Source organism: Dama dama, chromosome 7 (genome assembly GCF_033118175.1).
Source record: "Dama dama isolate Ldn47 chromosome 7, ASM3311817v1, whole genome shotgun sequence".
In the NCBI taxonomy this organism is placed as follows: Eukaryota; Metazoa; Chordata; class Mammalia; order Artiodactyla; family Cervidae; genus Dama; species Dama dama.
Window position 1 is genome coordinate 48,900,560 of NC_083687.1, and position 19,254 is coordinate 48,919,813.

Consider the following 19,254-nt stretch of genomic DNA (forward strand, 5'->3'; position numbering starts at 1 on the left):
AGTACTCTTGGGCTTCCCTTGTGGCTCAGCTGGTAAAGAATCCGCCTGTGATGCGGGAGACCTGTGTTCCATCTCTGGGTTGGGAAGATGTCCCAGAGAAGGGAAAGGCTGCCCACTCCAGTGTTCTGGTCTGGCTGCATAGTCCATGGGGTCACCAAGAGTCGGACACGACTGAATGACTTGCACTTTCCAGTATTCTTGGGCTTCCCTGGTGGCTAAGACAGTAAAGAATCTGCCTGCAATGTGGGAGACCTGGGTTCGACCCTGGGTTGGGGAAATCCCCTTGAAATGGCAACCCACTCCACTATTCTTGCCTGGGAAATCCCATGGACAGAGGAGCCTGGCGGGCTACAGTCTGCGGGGTCGCAGAGAGTTGGACGTGACTGAGCAAGTGAGCACAGCACGGTGTATATATGTCAAACTTTACCTCCCAGCGCATCCCACCCCCGCCCCCTTCCTCCTCTGTGTCCACTTGTCCATTCCCTATGCCTGTGTCTCTCTTCCTGCCCTGGACGTGGGGGGCAGAGGGAGCGGACATAGGTATACATGTAGCTGATTCACTTTGCTATGCAGCAGAAACTAACACAAGATTATGAAGCAATTATACTCCGACAGAAAAATTAAAATAAATTTCAGATTGCTACATACTTTTTTAATGATCTAAAACCGAATGTGGTAATGAATTTACAATTCCTTAAGCGTAATAAAATCCTGAAATTCTGTATTTTAAATGGGTGAATTGTCTGATAGGTGAGTCTTATCTCAATAAAACTTTTTAAAAAGAAAACAAGGTGTATTTGGATGTGAATGCTAATGTCACTGACGGAATCAAGATAGAACTGCAAGATAAAATACTGGTCCTTTTTATCTGGTAAATCTCATTTCCCTAAGTTGTTCTAAGCACTGCCAGAAAAAACCTTGAAATTATATCCATACTATGCCTGTTTGATTCATTCGCCACAAGGATCAGAATTTAGAATAATTGACAATCGCTCTGAATTTGTGCCTGCTCAGGTAGACCAACCACGGCTGTCACTTGTTTCCAGCTCTCCACCGGGGCCAAGCTGCAGGTTCGAGTTAGGGGTGTCCCTTGGAAATGTTCCTGATGAGCCCTCAAAAGTTGGGGCTTCTAGCCTTCTGGAATTTGCGGGGAATCTGAGCTCCCTTTCACTAGTCCCATGAAAGAAGGAGGGACATCTAAACTCGGAGCTTAGGGAGGGATCCTGAGCATTTCAGCTCCATCTGGGCTCACTTTCTCAATCTTAATTTGCCTACAGCCCACGCACCTTCTTCCCCAGGTAGAAAGCAGCCTGCACCTTCCAGGAGGCCCATAGGTCCCCAGCTGTCCAGCACACAACTGGCTAGTTAAGCTCATGCAATTCAAACAAGAAAAACAGAAAATTTTCCTTCTGGCTTTCTACTGGGTGATCTTTATCAGACCCTTCCTCTCAACTGATTGAGAACCCACGTGGGAAAGGAGAGTCACCACTTGTTTCTGCCAAAACCCAACAGAATTTCAGTTCAGTCCAATCGCTCAGTCGTGTCTGACTCTTTGTGACCCCACGGACTGCAGCACGCCAGGCCTCCCTGTCCATCACCAACTCCCGGAGTTTACTCAAACTCATGTCCATCGAGTCCGTGATGCCATCCAACCATCTCGTCCTCTGTCGTCCACTTCTCCTCCTGCCTTCAATCTTTCCCAGCATCAGGGTCTTTTCAAATGAGTCAGCTCTTCGCACCAGGTGGCCAAAGGATTAGAGTTTCAGCTTCAACATCAGTCCTTCCAACAGACTTTACCGGTCAGGAGAAATAGCCATCACACTTGGAGCAGTCCCCTGCCTTGTATTTAAATAAAACCTCACTCTCTTTCAAGCTGCTCTATCAACAGCCACATTGCTAGAGCCTGAGGCCATGCTAACAAAAAGATCACCAGAATGCCAGTGAAAGATGGGGTTGGTCATTCCAAGCTTTATTTTTCAAGCTTCAGAGGATCATAAAAATGGGCTCAAGGAAAGAAAATACACAGATGGGAAATCTACAAATGGTCTTAAATATAAAGTTACTAAAAATTGATTTTTAAGGCCGTCAGAATTTTATCTTCTAATTTTATCTTGAAAAACTAGCGTTAAGTTTTAGTTGCTGAGATGTGTCCGAGTCTTTGCAACCCCGTGGACTGCAGCCCGCCAGGCTCCTCTGTCCATGGAATTCTCCAGGCAAGAATACTGGAGTGGGCTGCCATTTCCTTCACCAGGGGCTCTCCTGACCCAAGGATCGAACCCAGGTCTCTTACACAGCAGGAAGATTCTTTACCATCTGAGCCTTCAGGGAATTTTATCTTGAAAAACTAAAAGCAGAAGGAAATACCAACCATAAACCTTCCATCTGAGCACCTTCTCACAAATCTTCAAGGGCAGCATCTACCTTCATAGACATCAGTGGCCATTCCATGAGGCAGCGTCTGGATGCATGACCATCCAGATGACGGGGAGAAAGGACACGTGTGTGTGGTTTTTTATGTTCTTTTTTTAAAACTGAAGTATAGTTTATTCACAGTTTTGTATTAATCTCTGCCGTACAGCAAAGTGACTCAGTTATATATATATATATATATATATATATATATATACATAAACTCTATTTTATAGTCTTTCCATTATGGTTTGTCCCAGGACGTTGACTATAGTTCCATGTGCTATAAACAGTAGGACATGCTTATCCATCCTTTCTATATGTAATGGTTTGCAGCTGCCAACCGCAGACCCCCAGTCCATCCCTCCCCCACTCCTCACCCCTTTGGCAACCACAAGTCTATTCTCCATGTCTGTGAGTCTGTTTCTGCCTTGTAGATGGGGTCACTTGTGTCATATTTTAGATTTCACATGTAAGTGACATCATATAGTAGTTGTCTTTCTGACTTATTTCACTTAGTACAATAATCTCTAGGTCCATCCATGTTGTCGAAAATGGCATTATTCCATCGTTTTTTGTAGCCAAGTGGTATTTGAGTGTGTGTTTTTGAGGGGGAAAACGATCCCAATAAACAAGGCATCAGCCTAAGTCTTCTCAGGGATTTCCCCCCAAAGAAGTAGCTCTTTGCTCTAATAACTGTGTTTCACCTCCATCTACCAGACCGTCCCTTACATCTTAGAGCTTCCTCTGGAGCTTCCCATTGAGTATGCACCAGAAGTGACTCAGGTCATTTCCAGAACTAAAGGAAGACTCCTACCATCCCCATGATTGCAGGATCCAGAGAGAGACCAACAGGAACTGGGGTTCCAGGCTGGCTTACTTACTCCCCCTCCTCTCTTCTTCCCCTCATCATCCATCATTCTCCCCTTTCTCTCCCTGTCCAGCCCTCCACTCTACTAACCCAAATTCCCACACAAGTCATATTGTTCCCTGAGAACCATTGGTCAAGAAGCTGCCGTGTGAAGTGGCAGTTAGGACAAGTGTGTGTGTGTTAGTCATTCGGTCATGTCCAACTCTTTGCAACCCCAATGGACTGTAGCCCGCCAAGCTTCTCTATCCATGGGATTCTCCAGGCAAAAATACTGGAGTGGATGGCCATTACCTCCTCCCCTGTGATTGGGTAGGAGTGCATATTTGATTTTTTCGGCTTGATTCTAAGTTGGAGGTGGGGACAAGAATTAGGGAAGTCACCAGTTATTCAGTCCTGACCATTTGGGGATGATCGTCACAGGGGTTATTGTTCGGCTTCCTGAATTATTATTGGAGACAGTAGTCTGACATAAACCTGTCTTAGAGAGAGTAGGCTGGCAGCCAGGGCTGACTACTGCAGATAATGGATGGGTTTCCTGGGCTGGTTGCTGCCACTCTGTTTTCCTATATGCTGTGGATATCATCCACTTGTATTTATTAGCTCTCTGTCCATATACGTGAAATAAGAACTGGCTTCTGGGTTCCTGGCTGACACTAAGAGTAAGGTCTGTTTGGTAAACACACAAGCTTTGGGGATGAAAAGGTGCAGGAGGAGTTGCATGAGGGCGGACATGTGCAAGGTCAAGGTCGGCCAGGTGCTCACATGGGTGTTCGGCAGTCAGGGCTGGAGGGGGGCAGAGGTCCCGGCTGCTGCCCCGAGGGACTGAATCCTCTGGAGAAAAGGACACCTTCTCAATGTTCAGGGTGTGGATATGACATCCCTGGACATGTCCTATACAGTGTGTTGGCCTCTACATTCCTTTGAGAGACAGTCGTGTAGACACCACCTCAATCTTTGATAGATAGTCGTGTGGACACCATCTCAACAAAATGCTTGTCTTCTCTCAAGTGGGAGCCAGGAGCAGAATCCCTTATTGAAGCTATTGGAAATAAAGCATGAGAAGCAAAGAGACTTAAAACTTTATTTTTTAGGGACTTCCCTGGCAAGCCAGTGGTTAAGACTCTTGAGCTTCCAATGCAGGGGGCACAGGTTCAATCCCTGGTCAGGGAACTAAGATCCCACACACTACACCACATGGCCAAAAAAATAAAAAATAAATTAAATTTCAAAGATTATTTTTTTATATAAAGTTCAGGTATGCAGCATTTCAGTTTAACATCTGCCTGTACTACGGACTGCTCACCACCCCGGAGACTCTGCTCTGGTGAGACAGACGTGACCCTTGTGTCTCTTTAATAAAAAAGAGACTTGTCTCTTCTCAACCCTCCCCTGGAGTCTAGAAGGCTTGACTGGAAAGGCAAATCTTTTTTTCTCCCCCCTTGACTAGTATCAGGTGTCCTACTCAGGTAGTTGGGTAAAATAGTCAAAATATTTTTATAAAGGCTATAAACGGTTTTACAATATACTTACTCTTTATGAGGGAGGCCGACACATTGGGAGTTTTCACAGCTGTGACAGACACACAGCAGAATGGCCAGGGTTTCTTATGGAGTTTTGCTAAAATGCATTAATCCTACTCACAAAGCCAAGTGTAAAATTTTAGTGGCTTCTGAAACTGTCACCTTTTTTTATGTTCCTCATCTGAAGCTCTCTGGAAGGCAATGGAATCTGACACAGCCAAACATATTTGCTTCTGTGAACCATGTTCACAAGGTTGCCTTCGCTTACTGACACAGGGAAGGGGACTAGGGGGATGGGAGTGTAAATATCACCTTCTAAATAATTACGGCCCGAACTAAAACAGTATTATGAATGCCTTGAAAAACTTTTTCACTTAACCTGAAAGCCTTTTTGCCCAGTTAAATGGTTATCTCTTTACACAGAAAAGTTCAACCACTGAAAACTTGAAAAAATTATCCAGTTTTCAAAAAGGCAAGAATGAAAATAAAATGAACTGGGGCACATCAACTTTTTTTTTTTTTTTGCAGGATCAGAGAGTACGTTTAAATTATTAGCATTCTCTTTTATAGCCAATAGCAAATAAACAGAGTTTAATGATCCTAATGATATAAATTCTTTTGAAATAACAATGTGCTAGAAAATTATAAGGAGATTCTCATTAGACTCCCACAACCAATATCGAGAGATGACTACAATTTGGCAGATGTTCTTTTTTTTTTTAATTGAAATACAGTTAATTTACAATTTGTGTTAGCTTCAGTGTACAGCAAAGTGATTCAGTTATCTGTCTGTCCTCTTTTCCATTATATGTGTATGTGTGTGTGTGTGTGAACTCAGTCGTATCCGACTCTGTGCGACCCCATGGGCTGCAGCCCGCCAGGCTCCTCTGTCCACGGAATTCCCCAGGCCAGAATACTAGAGTGGATTGCCACTGTTTGCTCCAGGGGTCTTCCATCCCCTGCATCAGCAAGTGAGTTCTTTACCACTGAGCCCCCTGGGAAGCCCCTTTTCCATTTTAGGTTATTACAAAATATTGAGCTGGGTTCCCTGTGCTTTCCGGTAGGTTAAGGAGGGAGGGAAGACGGAAGTCTTTATATCAGCTGTGTTTCCTGCATAAACCCTCTCTCTTTCGGGTGCCATTTCTGTCAGACACACCTAGTAACCCTGCAGTCAGATTCCAGCGCGTATAAACTGCCCGATCAGAACCGAGTGCGCCTGCTTCCCCAGGTCAGAAGGACAGCCACCCTTCTGAGCTCAGTGGCCAGGCGGCCACACCTCGATTGAAACCCGACTCTGCCCTGTGCTCTGCCCTAAACTCCCTGAAGCCTCCCTCGGCCTCTGTCACGGAACAGGGACACCTCCTCAGAGGACCATGTGTTGTTCAGTCGGTCAGTCGTGGCTGACTCTCTGTGACCCCATGGACCGTAGCTCGCCAGGCTCCTCTGTCCGTGGGATCCTCCAGCCAAGAACACTGGAGTGGGTTGCCCATTTCCTCCTCCACGGGATCTTCCTGATCTAGGGATTGAACCTGCATCTCCTGCATTGGCAGGCGGGTTCTTTACCACTGACCACCAGGAAAGCTCCCAGAGAGCCATGAGCGTATATTTAAATGAGACAAGTAGGTAAAATTCTGGCACATAAAGGGCAGTTCATTTTTTTCTCCACGTTGATTTTCTCATTTTATTTGGGCATCCGAGATCAGAATCCAGCAGCCCTGGTTGGGTAGGTTCTGCAGTGCTGTCAGCATTCAGTCACACAAATTAGTGATCGTTTTTTCCTCTAGAGGAGCCCAGAGTTGAAAAGCTTTGATATTTTTGATCATTGACAACTCCAAATTAGGAAGTTACATTCTCAGGCAAATCCATCACCACAGAGAGGCGGGGTCATGGAGCTCAGAGAGGAAACCCTCCTCAGAGCTGTAGCCTTAGAAACCCGCTTCTCCTCCAGCCTTGGTGTCCCCCCATCCTTCCTCCCCTACTCTCTCCAGGCTGGGACAAAGGCGACCCAGACACAGCTGGACAGACACAAGCCTCTGAAAGAGTTGCTCTGCATTCCAGGGAGATGAAACAGCTGCTCAGCATTCTGCTTTTTCTGGAAGAAAAAGCACAAATATTGCCTGAGGTGAGGATAAGAGCAAAGAGCCATGGGGCCAGGAAAGAGGCCGTTCCTGTGACTCCCAGAGAAGAGCCCAGGGCTCACACGGCAGCTTCTGCAACCTCGCCCCTCTCCTGCAGGTCCTGCCTCATCCCTCGCTTTATTTACAGTGGCTGCCATCAAAGAGAAGGATGATAAGCGGTTTTAGGCAGTTTGGGAGGTGCAGAGGGGACAGGAAAGCAGGAGGGAGAGAGTGGAGAGGTAGTATCAATGGAGAGAAAAAGAGTTAAAATTGCATAAAAACCAGACAGGGGCGAACTCCACCAGGAAACCATAGGACTGAGGGCCATGAAGGCTTCAGAGAGAAGCTCGAAGTTAATCTGAGCAGGTGAGGTTCACCTGGTGCCCTTTCCAAACTCTCCGCGTGGGGTTATTGTCCATGGAATGAGCTCAGCAAGGCAGAAAGACCGAGGGCTGGAAGGAGTCGTGATCACAGGTCACTGAACGCTGGCGTCAGTTTCTCTGACATTTGCACACCTGGGAGAAGAGCTGCAAAGACGCGAGCACACTTCTTTAAAGACCAAAGAAGTGTGGTGTGATATCCATCAGCTTCCACCCTGAGACTGCCTTCCTCCCACCCTCTCCTGGAAGGGGGTGCAGACGCAAGCTCAGACAGAGCCCCCCTGGTTCAGCTGAGGCTGACTTTATTTGCAGACTCTCTCAAGGACTTGATACACATAGCAGTCCTGGCAGACGGAGGCAGCAGGCCATCTCACTTGGATTCTGAGCGCGTGGGCCCTGCAGAGAAAGGGACCCATAGCTGTCAACTCAACTCCGAGCGCAGCCGGAGACTCACGAGCCTCCAGGAACCCTGGCCAAGACCCTGTGTCACCTTTTGAAGTCTGACTGGACCCAGCAGAGCCAAATCTTCCCCCTTCTGTGTCCCCACACCCTGTAATTCATACCCCCATTATATCATGGTGGTTTAGTCACTAAGTTGCTAAGTCTGACTCTTTGCGACCCTATGGACTGTAGCCCACCAGGCTCCTCGATCCATGGGATTTCCCAGGCAAGAATACTGGAGTGGATTGTTATTTCCTCCTCCAGGGGATCTTCCCAACCCAGGAATCAAACCCAAATCTCCTTGATTGGCAGGCAGATTCTTTACTGCTGAGCCATCAGGGAAGCCCCTATTACATCATAAATCATGTTTATTAGAATCTGTACACATGCATCTCTGTCTGCCCAATACACTATGAGCCTCTCAGAGGCAAGGAGCAAGACTCGTTCAGAGTTTATACCTCTAGAGTTTAACACAGTGCCTGATATGTTATAGATACTCGGCCAGAGTTCAGTGTGTAAGTAGATTAAATTTAACAAATTCTAAAAGAGAGAATCTTCCTCAATTGGTCCCCACCAACACCAAAAGTAATAGGGGTAAAGAAACCAATAATTAACCCACTTTCACATTTCCACCTTACAACTTGTGTTATACTTACCAAAGGCTTCCAACATAATTTTTAAAGTAAACTGCAAATATTAACAACTTTTCAAAAGAGATAGTAAATTTTTTCACTTAAATTTATTCTTGCTGATCCCCAAGGTATCTTGGATTCTAGAACTTTAATCAAGAATCCCAGGGTGGGGAGATGGATGAAATGAGTGAGGAAGATTAAAAGGTACAAATTCCCAGTTATAAAATGAATAAGTCACAGCATGTTATGTTCAGCATAAGAAATACAGTCAATAACTTTGTAATAACTTTGTACGACAGATGGTAACATGATTTATCATGCTGATTATTTTTTAATACATAAAAAGTATTGAATCACTATGTTGTACACATGAAACTAATATAATGTCAATTATACTTCAATTTTTAAAAATGTCAAAGATAATTTTCAGATACAATAGTCTCTACTAATTTTCTAAAAGGCTGGTCTTTAAACTACAGAGTCTGAGTCCCGCCCCAACCTTACTGCCTTAGAGTTGACAAGAGAATGACTTAGGAATCCGTATGTTTTTAAAAAGACCAACCGGCAGGGTCATTGTTAGGATCAGAAACAAAGCTATAAGAAAGTGGTAACATGCTGGAAAAGTGTCATTCTTATGATGAATTCTGTCTCAATTCTAATCATCCAGCTTATTCAGAAATGTACCCTTGGGGGCTTCCCTGGTAGTCCATTGGTTAAGATTCCAAGCTTTCACTGCAGGGGGCATTGGTTTGATCCCTGGTCCAGGAATTGAGATCCCAACAGCTACGCAGTTCAACCAAAAAAAAAAAGAAAAGAAATACAACTTCTTCTGGTTCCAAGAGAGTATAATCTCTCCAAGCTGAGAATAAATAAGCATTTCAGTGCCTAGCAATACAGCCAAGAATCCCACCCCAAAACTTGCAAACGTCATGGTTTCCCAGTAGGGTGAGTGTCAACCCAAGAGCCCAAAGACCAACAAGTGGGGTTGTAAATCTCATTAACACAGAAAGGGGACAGAAGAAGCAGACCAGTGAGAGGCCTTGCTCTTCTGGAACCTTCCCAAGGCCTCAAGAGCACCCACCACCTGCCCAGCTGAGGAGTGAAGGGCCAACTCTGCCGTGGTGGACAGTGCCGCCGTCTATGCACTGCAGACGTGGGACAAAGGGCAGAGGCTCTTTCTTTGCGCACACACTGGTCACCTATGACACATTCTAACTGGGAATTACCCAGTTAAGTTACTGCACTAGGCCTGGTTGGGGAACATGTAAAACAAGGTGCTTGTCCTTCTCACCCTTGGTTGAGCTGTAGCTAAACTGTTGATACAGTGGATCAGCCTCTCCATCTTTCATTCTCCGTGCAGTTCTCCAAAGTCCGTTTCAGTTGCTTGCTCCTAGGCCTGCCTGCTTACGGCTGACACCCTGTGATGTTGAGTGCGTTTTTCTGTATCAGGTGTTTCAGTTCTGAGAAAGTTGTTTTCTGGGAACAGTCACGGCTGCACAAGCAGCTGGAGGGACCCGAGCACAGCTAGGCTGACACTGCGCAGCACAGACGTCCCAGGCGGGGATAAGCGTCACTGCAGACGGAGATTCTAACGAGGTTAGCCTGTGAGGAACAATTTTATAGCCACGAGGTTTGCCAGATACAGCAAATAAACATACAGGACACACAGTGAAATTTGAATTTCTGATAAACTTGTAATTATTTAGCTTGTGCATGCTCCAAGCAATATTTGGTATACAGAATTTTTCTAAAATTATTCATCGGCTATCAGCTTTAACTGAGTCCTGGATTTTATCCAGACAGCCTCGATAGTAACAGTGAGTTCTATTTCTTTCTCTGGTGACTCTCAGCTTTGGCTGCCCATTAGTAGCATCTAAAGAAATTTGAAAAAAATCTTGATGCCAACCCAGTGAAACAGAATCCTTACAGGTGGGGTCCAGGAGGCTTCTGTGTTTTTAAAACTCCTTTGGAATCACAAACCTTGGCCAAAGTTACTACCACTGTCAGACTTTTATTTTTTAACTAAAGAAGGATAGACCATCACTGCTAATAGTTGTTTCTTTCGCGCTTTCTCGAATTGGGATAAAGTTTGAGCACCTCATCGAAGTCCTTATTACCAGGAAGCTATGAGCTCTGAGCTCTTCAATAAGCAAGCACTAATTGAGCGCCATGAACAGGACTAGAGAAGCAGAAATAGATAAGACACAGCTCCTGCCATCCTGTACTAGACTTTTACCAGAAACCTTCCCAGAAAAAAGCTCTTTCTTTTCAAGGAAGAACTGAGTAAAGGAGTTCAGAGTGAAATCTGAGGCATGGCAGAATGATGTCCCCAAGTATTTGTGGACACGTTTCATCAGAAGCAGGAGGACTTAGTTGCTTGCATGAGTGATCGTAGGTCCCCAACCAGGGACCAAACCTGCGTCTCCCATATTTCAAGGCGGATTCTTAACCACTGGACCACCTGGGAAGTCCTGTTCTACTCATGTTTCAATGCCACATTCACCAGTAACTTTTTTTGCCTAACACTTTAGCCTAAAATTAGCCTAACATTTAGCCTGTCTATTTCACCAAGAATCATGAAAATGAAAGTGTTCCTAGAAATTACACATCCTAGTTCAACCCATTTATTGTATTAAGGAGGATGTTGGAGCCCAAAGAGGTGACAGGGCTCCCCTGACACCTACCAGAGAATAATCTGGTAACCAAGCCAGCACCAAACCCATGGTTCCTGATTCCCTCCCAAATGAACGTTTCAACTTCAGTGTAAATACACTGAATGAGGTATTTCCTAAGAGCGGAGTGAGAGAGATGGCAAGAAGGTATTGGATTCCTGAAATAGGCAGAGAGTCACAGAGAGAAAATGAGTAGACCCAATTCACAAATTCTGCCTCGGGCTAGACCTTTATACATTTAATATATGATCATAATAATAATAGATCTGCTCAGTCGTTCTTTTCTTCCAAGGGACTAAATTCGCCAGTTCTTTCCGATGGTCAGATAGGAATGACATTTGGGGGCAATGACATTCTATATACATCCTGCCCTTGACGTCCCAGGGTGCATCTTCCTTGAGGGTTATAATTCTTTAGCTGACTTCTAGCCTACTCCTGGTTCTCACACCAATGACTTACACCCAAGAGTGTATATCTATTATAATTGCTACCTAAAGAGAATAAGAATTACAGATAAGTAATTTTCTTTTTCTAATCTAACCCCCTGGAGGCATTTTAGCAGCTAATACGGGTGATGACAGGCATTTCTGCTATAATTTATACAATTTCATTTTTCTTAATCATGGGTTTTAGTTCTCTTACGTCACTCGCTTGAAATGGAAGCCAAATTTTTTTTGTCACTGCTTCTACACTTGCAGTCTCTTTAGTAAAGTGCTTAAAATGTCCACACAATTATGAGAAATTTAGATTAGCATCATCTCAAAAACAGCTTCCCTCTAATTACTTGGAAATCCCCTGAAAACAATTTATAAGGCATGAATTTAGGTGCTTCCATGGGACATCATATTTTCAATACTTAAGAGTACATGAGAAAAGTAAATAAGTGGGCCTAAAGGTCCACTTATAAACAGCTATTTGCCTTGGCAAAGAAATTGGTGATTAAGAACGTATATTTAATACAATTTGTATGGTGCAACATAGAAGAAAATTTAGGAAATGCCTGGTGTGGGCTTGAGTAATTCATTTTTGTGGTTCTCATATCTGACACAATGCTAGGTGCATGGAAAGATGTCAGTAAATATTGATAACTTGCATTTAATACAGTTCAGTGTCACCAAGTAAAGTAGTATTCTGATCACACCCTTAACTTCCCCATCCATTCCTTCAAAGCCAATTCATTTCAGCCAGCCTGACAAATCCAAGACAAGCTAGTGATCACCATTCAAGTCTAGACCATGATCATCTGAGATCTAGAATTGTGGGTGGCACCACCATTAATGGGTCATGAGATCAATTTAGTAGCTCACCAAACAGGATTTTGTTGGAGTGGAATGCGATGTTATAGAACAGAATAGAACAGATTGCATCTCACTCTGGGAAGAGAAAGCACTGTTTTGTACAATTCTGTTTCCCTGGATACATGGGAGCTAGCTTGTGTTGTAACAGTATTTCTTCCTGTAGTTCAAAACAAGTTTGAGGGAATCTTCTCAAACCAGGGATCAAACCTGTGTCCTCTGCACTGGCAGGCGGATTCTTATCCACTGCACCACCAGGGAAGTACTAAAACCATGGCCTTCAAGAGAAACATAAAAATTCAAGGCCCCACAAACTGACATAGCCCTAGGATGGGAAAAAGAACTGTATACCAGCTCCAGTCACCAAAGCCAAATAAAGACAACCCTCAGTCCTTTCCTTTCAGATGAAGAAATTTCATTAAGCTTAATTTTCTGTACAGTAAGTATTTTAATTTTCCTAATATAAATTTATAATAATAGTTATGCTCTTTCAACCCTAAAGAATGGATTAGAAAATCACTGTTTTCAACTTCTCCCTAATCACTAGAGCCAGCCAAAAATGGAACTTGGCAAGAGTGAGGAAAGATGGCTCCTTTAACAACGATAATTCTTCTCCCCATACTCTTTCCAAGATAGGCCAAAAGAAGGGTTATTTCTAGAAACGTCTGAATATCAGTCACCATAAGGCATGCTATCCAGTGCTGGCCCATCCATGGGCCCTGAACAACTGTCTGATATCCAAGCTCTATGGCACACACTTTAATTGGACCATAATAAAACGGAGTTCTAGGTGTTTATGATGAACCCACTGCACCGTTAGTATCAGCAGTAAGTAGTGCTATGAACTGCCAAGGACCTACCATAGTTGTGGGCCTCCCTAGTAGCTCAAACGGTAAAGAATCTGCCTGCCAATGCAGGTGATGCAGGTTCGATCCCTGGGTCGGGAAGATCCCCCAGAGAAGGGAATGGCAACCCACTCCAGTATTCTTGCCTCGAGAATTCTATGGACAGAAGAACCTGAAGGGCTATATCCATGGGGTCCCAAACAGTTGGACACGACTAACACTTTCACTGTCACTTTTCTTTACCATTTGGCTCTTCTCCAGCTTAACATGAGGACTGCAGTGCATGTCATTTCAAGGAGCCAGCACCTATGTGAAAAATACAGGAGACAGGACTTCCTGGTGGTTCAGGGGCTAAGACTGTGTACTCCCAATGCCAGGGACCTGGGTTCGATCCCTGGTCAGGAAACTAGATCCTACATGCCACAACTAAGACCCAGTGCAGCCAAATAAATATTAAAAAAAAAAAAAAAAAAAAAAAAAACAGGAAGCAAGATAATCCAAATCTCATTCACTCACGTAGTCATCACTGTCTTTAAATCTTCATGATAATGACTCTTTGCACTAGTTAGGACACCTAGACAACAATTCATACATAGTAATCACTCTGTACAAACATCAAACCTGATTATACATTTTGAGATGGTAGTACAAACCAGATATTAGGATAATTATCAAGGAGTAAAAAACAGAAGGAGATGTAAGAGTAACTATGACAAAGCCATCAAACCATTTATTGTATTTTTGACCAGCATGCTCTTTATCCCTTATATCTCAAAAACATTGAGATAAATAAGATTTTCAAATTGGTAGCCCCCGCCCCCAATAATATGTTGGTTAAGCTTGAAAGCCTCTCACCAACCATAATCCCTCCCTCCCCTCTCAGGCCCCAGAGAGACAAACCACGCTTCATCAAGGAAATGTCACCACTGATGGATTGCTCTCTTCATCCTTGTGACACTGTCTATAAAAGTGATTTGTGTGCATTAGGATGACTGTAAAGATGACACAAGAGACACTTAGGAGCGAACTAAGACAAAGAGGAGGAGGGAGGCCTGGTTACAGGCAAGGATTAGTAGGAGCAAGGGACCACCACTGTGATCCAGGAGGAAGCCACCTTCTCAGGTGGCAGATAGGAAGGGAGCTATTTCTTAAATGGCTTCCCAGGTGTCTCACTTCTAAAGAATCTGCCTGCCAATGCAGGAGATGCCAGAGACCAGGGTTCAATCCCTAGGTCGGGCAGATCCCCTACCCAGAAGGGAGGAAATGGCAACCTGCTCCAGTATTCTTGCCTGGAAAATTCCTTGGACAGAGGAGACTAGTGGTCTCTAGTCCATGGGGTCGCAAAGAGTCAGACACGACTGAGCACACACACGTTTTTTAAATTAAAACTCCTTGACTTCTTAGGCAAAGAGAAGAAGAGACAACAGCGCAAACTAACGGGAACAGATAACCCTAAATTTGAAGGCTGTACCCTGGATTAAAGAGGGCTTCCCAGGTGGCACAGTGGTAAAGAATCTGTCTGAAAGTGCAGGAGACACAAGAGCCATGGGTTCAGTCCCTGGGTTGGGAAGATCCCCTGGAGGAGGAAATGACAACCCACTCCAGTATTCTTGCTGGAGAAGAAGCCTTGAGGGCTATAGTCCAAGGGGTCCCAAAGGGTCAGACACGATCTAGAAACTGAGTATGCACGCACCCTGCACTTGAAGATTGAAAATGAACTCTGAACTTGAACAGGCGAATGCATTTCTCTAATGCTTAGTTTTCCTTTCTGAGAACGAAGTCAACCAAGCTTCAGGTTGTTATGATTATTCATTGAGCTAATGTCTGTAATATGCTCAGCACAGTCACTTGACAGAGCATTCTGTAAATGCAACCCTGTTCTCAGCTGCCCTGGGCTCACTGTATCCTATAGACATCTAGAAAAAGTCATATCACAAACTTTTCTTTAGACACAAATTAGCACATTTCTTCAGCAAGGACAAATTGGTTTAAGTTCATTTCAGTCAGTGGTTCAGTCCTGTCTGACTCTTTGTGACCCCATGGACTGCAGCACGCCAGGCCTTCCTGTCCATCACCAACTCCTGGAGTCCACCCAAACCCATGTCCATTGTGTCAGTATGCCATCCAACCATCTCATCCTCTGTCATCCCCTTCTCCTCCCACCTACAATCTTTTCCATCATCAGGGTCTTTTCCAATGAGTCAGTTCTTCCCATCAGGTGGCCAAAGTATTGGAGTTTCAACTTCAGCATCAGTCCTTCCAATAAATATTCATGACTGATTTCCTTTAGGATGGACTGCTTGGAACGCCTTGCTGTCCAATAGACTCTCAAGAGTCTCCTCCAACACCACACTTCAAAAGCATCAATTCCTCAGTGCTCAGCTTTCTTTATAGCCCAACTCTCACATCCATACATGACTACTGGAAAAACCATAGTTTTGACTAGACAGACCTTTGTTGGCAAAGTAATGTCTCTGTTTTTTAATATGATGTCTAGTTTAGTCACAACTTTTCTTCCAAAGAGCAAGAGTCTTTCAATTTCATGGCTGCAATCACCATCTGCAGTGATTTTGGAGCCCCAAAAAATTAAGTCTGACACTGTTTCCACTGTTTCCCCATCTATTTTCCATGAAGTGATGGGACCAGATGCCATGATCTTAGTTTTCTGAATGTTGAGTTTTAAGCCAACTTTTTGACTCTTCTCTTTCACTTTCATCAAGAGGCCCTTTAGTTCTTCTTTGTTTTCTGCCATAAGTGTAGTGCCATCTGCATATCTGAGGTTATTGATATTTCTCCTGGCAATCTTGATTCCAGCTTGTGCTTTATCCAGACCAGCATTTCTCATGATGTACTCTGAATGTAAGTTAAATAAGCAGGATGACAGTGTACAGCCTTGACATACTCCTTTCCCTATTTGGAACCAGTCTGTTGTTCCATGTTCAGTTCTAACTGTTGCTTCTTGATCAGCATACAGATTTCTCAGGAGGCAGATCAGGTGGTCTGGTATTCCCATCTCTTGAAGAATATTCCACAGTTTGTTGTGATCCACATAGTCACAAGGCTTTGGCATAGTCAATAAAGTGGAAATAGATGTTTTTCTGGAACTCTTGCTTTTTCAATGATCCAACAGATGTTGGCAATTTGATATTTGGTTCCTCTGCCTTTTCTAAATCCATCTTAAACATCTGGAAGTTCACAGTTCATGTACTGTTGAAGCCTGGCTTGGAGAATTTTGAGCATTACTTTACTAGCGAGTGAGATGAGTGCTATTGTGCAATAGTTTGAACATTCTTTGGATTGCCTTTCTTTGAGATTGGAATGAAAACTGACTTTTTCCAGTCCTGTGGTCACTGCTGAGTTTTCCAAATTTGTTGGCATATTGAGTGCAGCACTTTCACAACATCATCTTCTAGGATTTTAAACAGCTCAACTGGAATTTCATTACCTCCACTAACTTTGTTCATAATGATGCTTCCTAAAGCCCACTTGACTTCATGTTCCAGGATGTCTGGCTCTAGGTGAAATGATCACATCATCGTAGTTATTTGGGTCACAAAGATCTTTTTTGTGTAATTCTTCTGTGTATTCTTGCCACCTCTTCTTAATATCTTCTGCTTCTATTAGGTCCATACCATTTCTGTCCTTTATTGTGCCCATCTTTGCATGAAATGTTCCCGTGGTATCTTTAATTTTCCTGAAGAGATCTCTAGTCTTTCCCATTCTATTATTTTCCTCTATTTCTTTGCAATGATCATTGAGGAAGGCTTTCTTATCTCTCCTTGCTCTTCTTTGGAACTCTGCATTCAAATGGGTGTATCTCTCTTTTTCACCTCTGCCTTTGGCTTCTCAGCTCTTTGTAAGGCCTCCTCAGACAACCATTTTGCCTTTCTGCATTTCTTTTTCTTGTGGTTGGTCTTGATCCCTGCCTCCCCTGCAGTGTCACAAACCTCTGTCCATAGTTCTTCAGGCACTCTGTCTATCAGGTCTAATCCCTTGAATCTATTTCTCACTTCCACTGTATAATCGTAAGGGATTTGATTTAAGTCATACCTGAATGGTCTAGTGGTCTTCCCTACTTTCTTCAATTTAAGTCTGAATTTGGCAATAAGTGTTCATGATCTGAGCCACAGTCAGCTCCCAGTCTTGTTTTTGCTGACTGTATAGAACTTCTCCATCTTTGGCTGCAAAGAATATTATCAATCTGATTACAAAATGGCTTAAACCATATTTTCTCCAGCCCGGCTAACACTGCCACCAGCATCCTGAGCAAAGAGCTCTGACACTGTCCCTCTTCTCCTCAACAGAGCTTCAGAGACCCCTCACCCCCGACCATCCTCATCCACCCCTCCTCATTGCATTAGAATTTCATTCAAGGGACTTCCCTGGTGGTCCAGTAGCTAGGAATCTGTGCTCCCCAATGCAAGGATTCCAGACTCAATCCCTGAGCAAGGAACTAAGATCCCACACACCACAACTTAGACCCAGCACAGCCAAATAAATGAAAAAGTATTTTAAAAAAATCTTATTCAAGACAACATGGCAGAGACGAGATTAAGATGGCAGAGTAGAAGCATGCGGCCTCATCTTCTGCCAAAACACCAAAATTGCATCCAGGTGTTGAATCCAACCAGGAAGACAGTGGAACCCACCAAAAAAAGAAATCCTACATCCAATGACAAAGGAGAAGCCACAACGAAATGCTACAAGGGGAACAATTACGATAAAATCAAATCCTATGGCCACCAGGTGGGCAACTCACAGACTGGAGAACAATAATACCAAAGAAGTTCTCACACTGTTGTGAAGGTTCTAGGCCCCCCATCAGGATCCCCAGCCTGGAGATCCGGCCAAGAGACTGGGAAGCCCCAGGGAATCTGACTCTGAAGGTCAGCGGGATTTGACTATAGAACTTCCATGGGACTGGAGGAAACAGAGACTCTTGGAGGGCACAAACAAAATCTTGTGCATATCAGGACCCAGGGGAAGGGAGCAGTGACCCCCACAGAAGACTAAGCCAGACCTACCTGTGAGTGTTTGGGGGTCTCCTGCAGAGACATGGGTCAGCAGCAGCCTGCCACGGGGATGGGGTACTGACAGCAGCAGTCCTGGGAGACGTGTCTCAACATAAGCCCTCTTGGAGGTCTTATGCTGAAAAGCAGAGACATTACTTTGCCAGCAAAGGTCCATGAAGGAGTCTTTTGGGCCTAGAAAAGAGAGCGACAGTCTCAAGGGCCCCTTGCTGAATCATCTAACTTCGGAAAAAACAAAGCATAACTTTAGTTCCATCCTGATGCTCCAGGCCAGCTGCATCTATCTGGGACTTATCACCCCCTGTCTGGAAACCTACCACCCCCTACACCCGCCCAGAAGGCTTATCACCCTCTGCCCAACTACAAGTGTCATCTCAACAAAAGAATACTCAAAATATCCCGCCTGATTGATGTTTCCCTTATCGCTTCCACAAACCTCCCTATAAGTATGAAGCCTCCCTGATCCCTTTCCGCGCTCAGCCTGGTCATTAGGCCGACTGTCGCCCCTCCTTGCCTGAATAAAGGTAACCTACTTCTGTTGAGGTCGTCTTTCCTTTTCTGCCTCGCCGGAACTGTACCTTACAGTCCATCTAGTCAAAGCTATGGTTTTTCCAGTAGTCATGTATGGATGTGAGAGTTGGACCATAAAGAAGGCTCAGTGCCAAAGAATTGATGCTTTTGAACTGTGGTGTTGGAGAAGACTCTTGAGAGTCCCTTGGACTGCAAGGAGATCCAACCAGTCCATCCTAAAGGAAATCAGTCCTGACTATTCATTGGTAGGACTGATGCTGAAGCTGAAACTCCAAACTTGGGCCACCTGATGCAAAGAACTGACTCATTGGAAAAGACTCTGATGCTGGGAAAGACTGAAATTGGGAGGAGACGGGGATGACAGAGGATGACGTGGTTGGATGGCATCACCAACTGGATGGACATGAGTTTGAGTAAACTCCGGGAGTTGGTGATGGGCAGGGAGGCCTGGCGTGCTGCAGTCCATGGGGTCGCAAAAAGTCAGACACGACTGAGCGACTGAACTGAACTG